This window comes from Aedes albopictus, chromosome 2, assembly GCF_035046485.1.
Source record: "Aedes albopictus strain Foshan chromosome 2, AalbF5, whole genome shotgun sequence".
In the NCBI taxonomy this organism is placed as follows: Eukaryota; Metazoa; Arthropoda; class Insecta; order Diptera; family Culicidae; genus Aedes; species Aedes albopictus.
This window is the reverse complement of record NC_085137.1, coordinates 95,126,362-95,137,456: the sequence shown is the minus strand read 5'-3', so window position 1 is coordinate 95,137,456 and position 11,095 is coordinate 95,126,362. Positions and strand designations below refer to the sequence as shown.

Sequence of the window (11,095 nt, the reverse complement as noted above, 5' to 3'; positions counted from 1 at the left end):
AACAACGGTCGTCGAACTAATAGTCCTTTCCTTTCCCGATGACCGTAAGGACGTGGCCGCGCCGTTATTGACTTTAAAATATTGAACTCTCAAATTGTGCACATTGAGAGTGTTTAGCTAGTCCTAAGCAGCATTCATTGGATCTTTGTGCAACTTCGATTGTTCTGGTCAATCACGGAGTGGCAACTACGATGTGTACGGATATCTTTGCTTTGCTTAACAATGCCTCGTTGAATGCACGGTTTGGCAACCGCCTTGTATGGAATCAATTTATTACTATTTCTGGGTGTATCAGTTGGCTTGTATGTCTGAAAAGGCTCGAAAAGTGCTAAGGATAATCTTTTTCGGTGCCAAGGGGAATGACTAGTAGCATCCTGAAGGTAGCCGAAGTCAGACGGATTCGATGAGCAAGATATTTTGCGAGAAAAGCAAACAACAACCATGCAAAGCTGGAATTCGCAACAAATACAAATAATTCACGAAGTCTTGGAGCATAATGGGTAAGATGGGCTGACAAGGTAAAACTGAAGCGCACTAATCTTCATTGAATAAATAAACTGGTTAAGTAGTTAAAAAGGAATTAAGAATAATATAATGAATTAGATAAACTTTTTAATTGACTTTAAGCAAAATTCATTAAATTTGCGATGGAAATAACACTCCGCACTTTTACTAACAAAAGTAATATTTTAGCAAGTAAAGAATGCGTTTTTGCCGTTGAAATACTAATCTGCCGAACAAACGACTGTCTGTTTTTATTCTCTTTCTTGGCAAGCATTTTTATTCTTGGCAAGCAACGCGCAACCTTTTCTGTATGGTTATAGGCCAAGCTCCAAATTCCGAAAACAAGAAGAGAGCGAGTTTTCCGATTTTCCGTTCTCACCGTTACTACGATTTAGGGTGAGTGTCCCCCGTAAACCGAGAGAAAATGAGTGTCCGTCCAACCGTTTGCCTACTCCCATCGTATCGCGCACAGCTGACTGCGGTCTATCATACCGCGAACGGATCCTTTCGTCGTCGTCGTCGCAATCGGGATTGGATGCTTGAAGCAATGTGGAGTGGACCGAATGGGAATGAAGAAAGATAAACTGCGATAGATGAAAAGTCATCCCTCCAGTAGCTCGGTGGCGTTCAATCGGTGCGGAACAATTTTTCCCGGTGGTGGTGGTTTGTGGTCTTGGGCATAGGTCCAACGCACGAGTACAACACCGGTCGTCGTCCGCGTTGGCGGAGGAGCTCGCGTGACCGGAAACAAGAAATAATTAAATAATTCCCTCGCGAATCGCAATCGGACACATGGTGCGGAGCTTACTGCAAGACATGGATTTACGATCCGGGGAGTGAGAGGGAAGCCGGGGGGAAGCTGTGACCCAGCTGTGGCAGGGAACGCAAAGCAAAGCAAAAATATTTTCATTTCTGAGTGAGTGCCCCTCAAGGGGGTTCGTTCGGGAGGGGGTGGCAAGTTATCACGCGAACGTGAATGTGATCAGCAGTGGCAACCGCATCTCCACAAGGATTAGCATCTGGCAGGCTTTGGGGGCGTGCGAAACGTTCGTCGTTTGGATGGTTGGTTGGTTCGTTTGTGCGATGGTCCCTTGAGTGGAAAGAGTGATGATGATGATGATGCTGATGGGCACATTTCACAAGCAATGCGAATCTACTGTAAACTGCAAGTGACAGCCGGAGGGCTCCCAAGGAGGATAAAGCGTGGTGTGCGTGAACTCCGGAAGTACTGTTTGAGCTGTAACTTGAGATACATCTGATGGATTGGAGTTTTGGAAATGCAAACTTTTACAATATTTGTCAGCAAGTTTTTGAATTTAAAGTGGTGATATTTCATTACAAGTAGTGAAGAAGACAAGGAAGCTGTACACACCTTCGGATACTTTGGATATATTTTCGGGTAAGAGATTTAATGAGTAGAACATACAATACACATATAATAGGAATGATAAGACAGAAGAACGTAGATTAAAAAGGTTCAATTTTAGTGAAAAGTCTTCGAACCTCCCTTTCCGCTACTTTGGTTACACCATGCGAAGGGTTCAAGCTACGTGTAACCGACTATTAGGGATGTGAACTAGATTCCGATAAACATGTGAACTAGATGATGATAAACATCATCAGGCAATTATAATTGACAACAGTAACAATCCGTTTTTCATACGTCGAGGCCTAGTGAATATTTATGAGTAACAAATAAAAACAACTGCTTTTTGGAATCTTAATAAGTAGGTATTAATTTTTGTTGTATTTATTAACGAGATTTTTATCGCGACGCTTTACTTCGATTCCAAAGAAAGGATTCACATTTTATGAGTTTGTTGGAGTACTTGGGCATAGTCCATAAACAACGTAGACTTTTTTTGGCCATATCCCCCATTACCCCTTCCCCTTAAGGCTCAAGCATCCGTCATCATTTTTCGGAAATAGAAAAGCAGTTTTTTTTTGCTGTAAATCAAAACAACGACCACGAAAATGTATTCACTGTATTCTATACCTCATGTGGAAAACAATCAATCCATTTTCGATGCAAAAATGTTATTTGAACGAAAAAACTACTTTCAAATGTTTAATGATAAACGATGATTTCAATGACGAATGCTTCAACGTTAAGAGATTATGAAGATGTCTCTAGAACTTCTTATTGGGCATTCCTTCATATTATCTCTCAGGGATTACTCAAGAAATTTTGCTTCAGTATTTTGTCAGAAGTTCCTGCAAGCGATCTCTTCAGAAATTCTTCCAGCAGATCCCTCTAAATTTTACGTCAAAGGATTCTAATTGTGTTTTTTTTAATGCCAAGTTGCTGGGATGAGCTCCTCTCAGGGATTTCTTCAAACATATCACCAGGCAATCCCGACAGTATTTGTGGAAGAGTCTCAGAAGTCTCTGAAGATCTCCACAGCAATACTCGCTACTTCACACACCTGTACACCTTTTTTTTAGAAATAAGATTGACATTGTTTCACAAAAGCTGAAAACTGTGGAAATTTTCACAATTTTTTTTTTGTCTGTATTAACGAGATTTTTAACCCTAGGCTAGTTCATCTCGGGACCCACGTTTTACTTCCCTTCCGAAAGAAGAACCCACGTTTTTTTTTTGTGAGTATGTCGGGAGTGGGATTCGATCCCAGGTCCTCGGCGTGATAGTCAAGTGTTCTAACCACCACACCAGGTCCGCTCCACAATTTTCACAATGTTATTGAAATTGTACGGAATGGCTCAAAAGGTTTCTAAAATATTGAATTTGTTTAAACAATGCATTGCAAAATCTAAAAACCGCATCTAATTTATTGCCGTTCGTTTATTTTAGACCCACTGGCTTGTAACGAGAACGAAGCTTCTGTTCCAAGAATCAAAACATCTATATTGGGAATCTACAAAGCATGGAACAATATGTGTTCAATGGTAGCGCAACAATAATGGAAAGCCTAAATATGTTGCAGGTAAAACTGTGTTTGCAATATACCGGGCAATCGCTTGCTCTCTGCACTCACTAACGCTTGTTGAACAGATAAAATAGATAACATTTTCTATACGCATGATTGGGAACAATTTCTGGGAACTTGAGGTTGCCGAACACTGTTTTAGGCTCGGCTAGTTGTATCTCATATCACGGTGGCCTGCGGTAGCCTCAATGCATATTTGCCAGCATTATTTTCAAATTTATTTATTCATGGAAAATTTCTGCTCAGCTGAGCGACTTTCATGGGTTTATGAAAAAAAAAAATGAAACAGGTTTCACGAACTTTGGGGTATTTTTGGGGATTTCAGGGACATTTCAAGGCGTTCCAGAGGGCCTCGGCAGCTTTCAGCTGGTTCCAGAGAGTTCAAGGAGTTTTCCAGAGGCGTTTCAAGTATTTCTGTAGGTTTCTGTCCTCAGGGTCGTATCTGGATGGTCATGGTGGTTTTCAGAGGCATTACAGTTGCACAGGATTTTTCAGGAGATATCAGTGGGTTGGAATCTCAGGGAATAAGAAAGTTTTCAAGTGCGGCTAAGGAGCTCTGACTCTCTCTGAAAAGTCTCTTTATTTTCTTGTAATGCCCCCGAAAAGGCTTCAAACACCCTAAAACAAGTCTCTCAACTCCCTCTGAACGTCACTGGAACCAGGTGTAACTTCTGTGACGTTCTGAAGCACCTCTAGAACGGTTCAAAAACTTCACTAAAACTATCTTAATTCCTTTTGAATTCTTCTGAGTCCCCCGCCACAACTATTTTTATAATATTGTTCAAAAACTTTCAAAGTTTCATTCGATTCAATTCACTGGTTTTGGAGATATGGTCGTTCAAAATTTTTTGATACTGACAATGAATACCAGCTTGTTGATTTTTTGTGAGAGAAAGAAAAGTTGTCTATCTCATATACTTTGGCCATCCCTGTATATTACATGTTACATTTTTTCAGGAATACGTTCGGGTGTTCCTGCAGAAATTATTCCATGGCGTTACTCCAAAAAAATCTGTAGAAAAAAATCAAGAAATTTTTCTGGAAGATCCTTTAGAAGTCCACTTGCTTCATGAATTCCTCATAGGACTTTTTCAACAAAAACATGTCCCGAGATTCTCTCAGAATTTCTTTTATGAAATACTCCATGATTTATTGTTTGGAATCTATCCAGGTTTATTTCAAAAAATCTAATAGAAATACCTACTGGAGGGTGAAATCTTCTATAATGTATTCATGCAGAGATTCCAGCAGATATTCTTCCAGAGATTTATGCAGAAATTCATGAAAAGATTCCTTCATGAGTTCTCCGGGTATTTCACCAGAAATTCCTCATGGATTTTTTCCAGGAGGAAGGAAGTTCACTCGTTTTTTTTCAAGAAATTCAGAAATTTGTTCAGATACAACTTCTATGAAAGTTTTACATAAATTCCTGTGGAAATTGCTCATGTGATTTGTCTAGGAATATTTATGTGAGTTCTAGAGTTTCTCCAAACATAATTTCAGGGATTCCCTAAAAATACGTTCATGAATTCCTCCAGAAAAAAAAGGAAAGAGATGAACCAGCCTAGGGCTGAAAATCTCTATAATAAAGAAATAATAATAATAATCCTCCAGAAACTTTTACAGAAAATCCTCCATGAATTAAGGTGACAGATTTCTCTTGAATTCTTCCAAAATATTTATTATTTAATAAATTCTTGTAGAAATTCCACCAGGAAGAGTTTCTAGAAAATTCTTTAGTAACTCTTTCTTGAATTCTTGCAGGAATTCTCAGGGGTTCTTTTACATAATCCTCCGGGATTTCATTACAAAATGTCACCATGGATTTCTACAGAAAATTAAATAGACATTTTTTTCCAAAATTCCTGAAGGATTCCTTCAGAAATCCCTCCATGGATTCCATCTAAAGTTTTCTCAAGTATTCCATGAAAAATGTTACTAAAGACTCTTTCAGTAGTTTAAGGAATTCTAAATGAATGTTCAGAAATGTCTCGAAGATTTCTTTTTGCGGTTCCTGCAGAAATATTATCTGGGATCCCTTAAGAGATTTTTCCTGAAGTTCCTTCAGGTATTTCTCTACAGATTATTACAGAAGTATTTTATGAAAATGCACAATAAAATACTGAAGTATTCTTTTTTTCCAGGCAACCTCCCAAGCAACACACATGTTATAATGGAGTTACGACAGCGCAAGTTTTTTGTTGTATAGAAGTTTATTTTACGTAATTCTAACATTGTGTTGAAATAACGTAAAATAAACTTCTATACAACCAAAACTTGCGCTGTCGTAACTTTTATATAACATGTGCGTTACTTGGGCTAAAGGATTGTTTGAAAGTTTTCAGACGAGATTTCTGAATAAATTTCATTGAAGCAATTTCAGAATCGTTGGAAGAGTACCCTGAGGAATCTCTCGGGAAAAACCTGGAGGAACTCTTTGAGATAAAATAATATCAAAAACAATTTTATGGAAAACTTTTGGTGAAATTCATGAAAAAATAAATCCTGGAGAAGTTTCTGTGACTGAGACAATTCATGAAGAAGTTGCTGAAAAAAAAATCTTCAAGAATCCGTGAAAAAATTGCAAACAAAGGTATTGGATGAATTCTTGAAAAAAAAATCCTAATAAATTTCTAAAAGGATTCCTGGAGGATGATTTGGAATAAACCCTAAGAGAGCTCCGGGAGACACTTTTTGATGGATTTTTGAAAGAATTTCTTGCAAAATATTTGAAAGGTATTAGTGGGTAAAAGGCCATAAAGCAATTTCCATAGAGAAATTTTTGGAGCAAATTTTAATCAAATGGAAGAATTCTTAAAGCAATCACCAAAAGAAGTTTGAAAAAAAATATGAGAAATTTCTGGATAAAATCCTGGAAGAATGTCTGGAGCAATTCCTAGAGGTATTTCTGTGGGAATTGCTGGAGGGATCCCTAATGAAATGCCTGAAGGAATCTCTAGAAGAGTTCTTGAAAGAATTACTGGATTAATTACTGAAGGAATCTCTAGAGTTCTGGGATATTTCTATTTCTATTATTTTTTCTTGTTCTGGAAAAAAACCGTGAGAAACTATAGAAGAAAATCCTTGAAGTAATTCCTGAAGGAATCCCTGGGACAATCTTCGGAGAAATTTGTGGAAAAATCCATCTAGGAATCCCCGAAGAAATTCCTTGAGAAATCTCTGGTGGAATTCCTGGAAGAATGCCTGTAGAACGCCATGAAACATTCCTAAATGTATTCCTGGAGAATTTCCTGGTAGAATTCCTGAATAAATACATAGAGGATTTCCTGGAAGAATCATTAAAGAAATATCTAGAGGGAGAGAGACACGAAACAGCCAAGGGCTGAAAGTCTCTGTAATAAAGCTAAATCAATCAATATCTGGAGGATTTCCTGAAGGAGACTGCGAAGGACTTCCTGGAGGAATCCCTGAATAAATACTCAGAGAAATTCCTGAAGGAGCCCCTGGATAAATCTGTAGAAGAATTGAAAGAATTACTGGATAATTTTTTGTAGGAATCTCAAGAGGCACTCTGGGAGAAATTTCTGAAAAAAATCCATTGAGAAATTCCTGGTGGAATTTCAAGAGGAACTTCTGGAGGAATCCTGAAAGAATCCTTGGGAGAATCCTTAAAGAAATTTGTAGAGAAATCCCTGGAAAAATCCCTGAAGAAGTTCCTGAAGGAATTTCTGCAGTAACTCCTGGAGGAAAATCAGGAATAATTCCTGGAGGAATCCATGAAAAAAACCCAGAAGGTATTGCCAGAGAAAATCCTGGAAGAGTTTTTGAATAAATCCCTAAAGGATTTCCTGGAGAAATTCCTGGATGAATTTCTGACTTAACTTATGAAGGAATTCCTAGAGCAATTCCTGGTGAAATTCCTGGAGGAGTTCCTGAAGAAATTCTTGGGGTAATATATGGAGGAATTCCACAAGAAGAACCTGAAATTTCCTAGATGAAATTCTGAAGGAATGCCTGCATGATTTTGTGGAGGAATCCCAGGAAGAAACTCCTGGAAACACTCCTGGGGAATTCCCGGAGGAATTCCTGGAGGATTCTCCGAAGCAATTCCTGGAGGAATATCTGGAGGAATTGCTGAAAGAATTCCTGGGAAATTCTTCTTTGGATTCCATAACCCAAAGAGAAGTCCCTGGAAGAATGCTTAGATAAATACAGGAATGCGTTGGAGAATCCCTAGTGGAATTCTTTGAGGAATTCCTGAAGCAATTTACGGAGAAGTCTTTGGAGGAATTCCTGTAGGAGTGAAGAGCTCCTGGATGAATTCCTGTAAGAATTCCTAGAGAACGTTCTGGTGAAAATTTTGAAGGTATCCCTGAAGCAATTCCTGGAGGAATCTCTGGAGGAATGTCAAAAGAATTCCTGTAGGATTTCTTAGAGGTATCCCTAAAAGATTTCCTAGATGAATGCCTGTAGGAATACCTGAAGGTATATCTAGAGGAACTCCTGGAAAAATCTCTAGAGCAATTCCTTGAGGAATTTCTGGCGGAACTTTTAAAGGAATCCCTGAAAGAATTCCTTGAGGAATTCCTGAAGACATTTCTGGAGGAATCTTTCAAAGAATTCGTAGAGGAATATCAGTAACAATTCCTGGAGGAATTGTACATGAAACTCTTGGAGAAATCCTGGAGGAATCCTTAGAAGTGTTCGTGGAGGAATCCCTGTAGCAGTTCCAGAAGAAATCACAAGAGGAATTCCAGAAGAAACTCCAGAAGGAATTGCGGAAGTTATTTCTAGAGAAATTGCTAAAGGAATCCTTGAGCAGTTCCTGGAGGAAGTGCTGGATTAATTCCTGGAGGAGTTCCTTAAAGAATACAATGAAAAAATCTTGAAGAATAAAAAGAGTTCCTGGGAGAATCTTTGGAGGAATTACTAAAATAAGTTGTTCCTGAAAGAATCATGGAAAGAGTTCTTGATTGGAGCCCAGGAGAAATTCTTGGAGGAATGCCAGGAAGAATTCCTGATGAAATCGTGGAGGAACTACTTTAGGATGCCCTGTAGCAGTTCCTGATATAATCCCTGCAGGAGTTCCTGAAGAAACCCCAGGAGGAATATCGGAAGCAATTCCAGGAGGTATTTCTATGGAAATCCCTAAACAGCCCCTGAAGGAAAGTACTGGATAATTCCTGGATGAGTTCCCGAAAGAATTCCAAGAGGAACTCCTTACGGTATTCTAAAAAGAAATCCTGGGGGATTCCTTGGAGGATTTTTTGAAATAATACCTGGAGTTGTTCCTGAAAGAATCACAGAAGAAATTCCCGCGTGAATGGAGTTCTGAGAGAAATCCGGAAGGAATCCTAAGACGAGTTTGTGGAGGAACTCCTTGAGTAATCGCTGTAGCATTTCCTAGGAATCCCTGGAGAAATTCCTGAAGAAACCTCAGAAAGAAATCCCGGAAGCAATACAAAAGAGAATTTCTAATGTAATCCCTAAACATTTCCTGGAGGAAGTTCTGGGAGAATTGCTGGAGATGTTTCTGAAAGCATTCCAAAAAAGGAATTCTTGGAGGTATTCTAAAACCAGTTTCTGAGGGAGTACTTGGAGGAATTTTTAAAATAATCCCTGCAGTTATTCCTGAAAGAATCACAGAATAAATTCCCGGGTGAATCCCTAGAGGAATTGTTAGAGGAAAACCTGGAAGAATTTCTGAAGAAATCTTATGAGGAGCTCCTTTGGAAATCCCAGGAAAGCTTTCTTATCAAACTCATAGAAGACTTTCTATAGGAATACTTAAATAAAATCTAAAGGAATCCATGTGTGCAATAGTTTCTGGACGAATTATTGCATAAGTTTTTGGATGGATCCCCCAAAAGAATATTTTGAACATTTTTTTAAAGGAATTCGTGGATTCATTTATAGATAATATCTAGTAAATTTTTCTGAAAGGGTTTCCGGGAAAGATATTCTTGCTGAAATTCTTTGAATTATTTCAGATTGAATTATTGGAGCAAACGCAAGTAGAATTCTTGAAGGAATATGGGGAGAAATGCCTGATGATATTTGTGAAGGAACACTTGCAGGAATACCTAAAAGAATCTCTGTTGACATTCCCTTTGGAATCCCAGGAGAAATTCTTGGAGGTATCCTCGATAAAAGCAGAAATGTCTAGTGAAACTCCTAGAGGAATTCTTGAAAAAATCTCTGGAGCAAGCCATGTTGGAATCACTGAAGCTCTGGAAAAAATCCTGAAGGAATTCGTCGATGCATCCTTGCAGGAGTATCCGTAGAACATTCTGATGGAATCGTGGGTGAAATTCCTGAGGCATTTCTTGGAACAAGCCCTGAAACAATCACTATCGGAACCCTGCAAGATGTCCATGGAAGAATTCACGAATCCCTGCAGAAGTTCCTGAAGTTGTCCTTGATAGAATTCAAAAAGAAATCCCAGGTATTTTGTTCTTAGCATGACGTTTGTTTGAATTGAATACTAATGAATTCTTGATTTGGTACTACACTTTATAGCAGCATATGATTCTACAAACACCATCTTTTTCTCTACTGGAGCCGGTTCCGGTACACCTGGAAAATTTGGCATGTTGTTTTGTATTCCATGAATAACATCACAAAAGTTACCCATTCAACCAAGCTTTTAATTTCTTAAAATTCTATTATAAGTTTGAAGTGGTTCTCTTTGAGAAACACTTGGCGAATTTTCTTGTAATTTTTGAGTAAAAAAGGTCTGATATTTATGGATAAAAACCTTAATGATTAGAAAAATTTATTTCTTGGCATTTTTTTTCTGCAACTTTGAATTATGGATAATATTAAATTGACTCGAATTAAAAAAAAAATCTGGCGGCCAGGGGGCTACGCTCATGGTTGAAATAATATTACTCCTAACATTTAATTGCGATGAATATTACTCTAGGGTTACTTTTTTATCTTAAAGTCCTTCAAATATCCTCAAACATCTTCAGACAAAAGTGTGTGAAGACAAAATTAGTCGTTTTTCATGCGCTCTTTTAAAAGTTCGATGAGGAAAAAATGATTCACAAAATCTGGTTCAAGCTGTTAATTACAAGCCCCAAAATGGAAAATATGTGAATAGATTACTTAAAAAGATTATAAGCCGTAGTTTCTCTGTAATGCAGTGATGGAAAACAGTGAGGAATGCAGCTGAGTAGACACAAACGCAAAGCTATCCTACTCGCGAACAACAGAAGCCAGAATATATTCGCACTTCCTTCACTCGCGAGCTAACGAAGCTGGTCGCACTCGTGATTGATTCGCGAAGCATCTCTGAACATTTTTCAATTTCGTGAAAAGACGAATTTACACGGCCGGCAGATTAACTTTTCAGGAACAATAAAGCACAAAACACTGCTATCTGATGGATAATTACTTGTTTTGCTATTAAAATCGCACTAAAATACTATTTCTGCATCTCCACTTGTTCTTCGCGAATAAAAATTCATGAGTGTTTTTGTTTTTGTTTTGCTTCATACTCGTAAAGCAAGCGGGTGCGAATAAACTCACACACGGCTTACTCTCGGCACCGTGAGTAAACCGTTTGTTGCTTTTACACTCGCGAGTTGATTCGCGATGAGAGTGTTTCCATCTCTGCTGTAATATATGATCTCAAAGAAACGCTAACTGAGTGGTTTGGAGATAAACAAAGACATGGT

At 38.3% G+C, this 11,095-nt stretch overlaps 1 protein-coding gene across 2 annotated transcripts in view; it reads left to right on the top strand.

Annotated features, from left to right (window-relative positions):
- The first annotated feature begins 1,080 nt into the window (after positions 1–1,080).
- The window catches only part of LOC115254967 (zwei Ig domain protein zig-8-like), a 188,041-nt gene continuing 178,026 nt past the window's right edge, over positions 1,081–11,095 (top strand). The window contains exon 1 of one of the 2 annotated variants that reach the window (XM_062850074.1): positions 1,081–1,903. The gene's annotated coding sequence lies outside the window, so the exon portion shown is untranslated. The remainder of the gene's footprint in view (positions 1,904–11,095) is intronic. The other variant, XM_062850073.1, reaches the window with a different exon arrangement.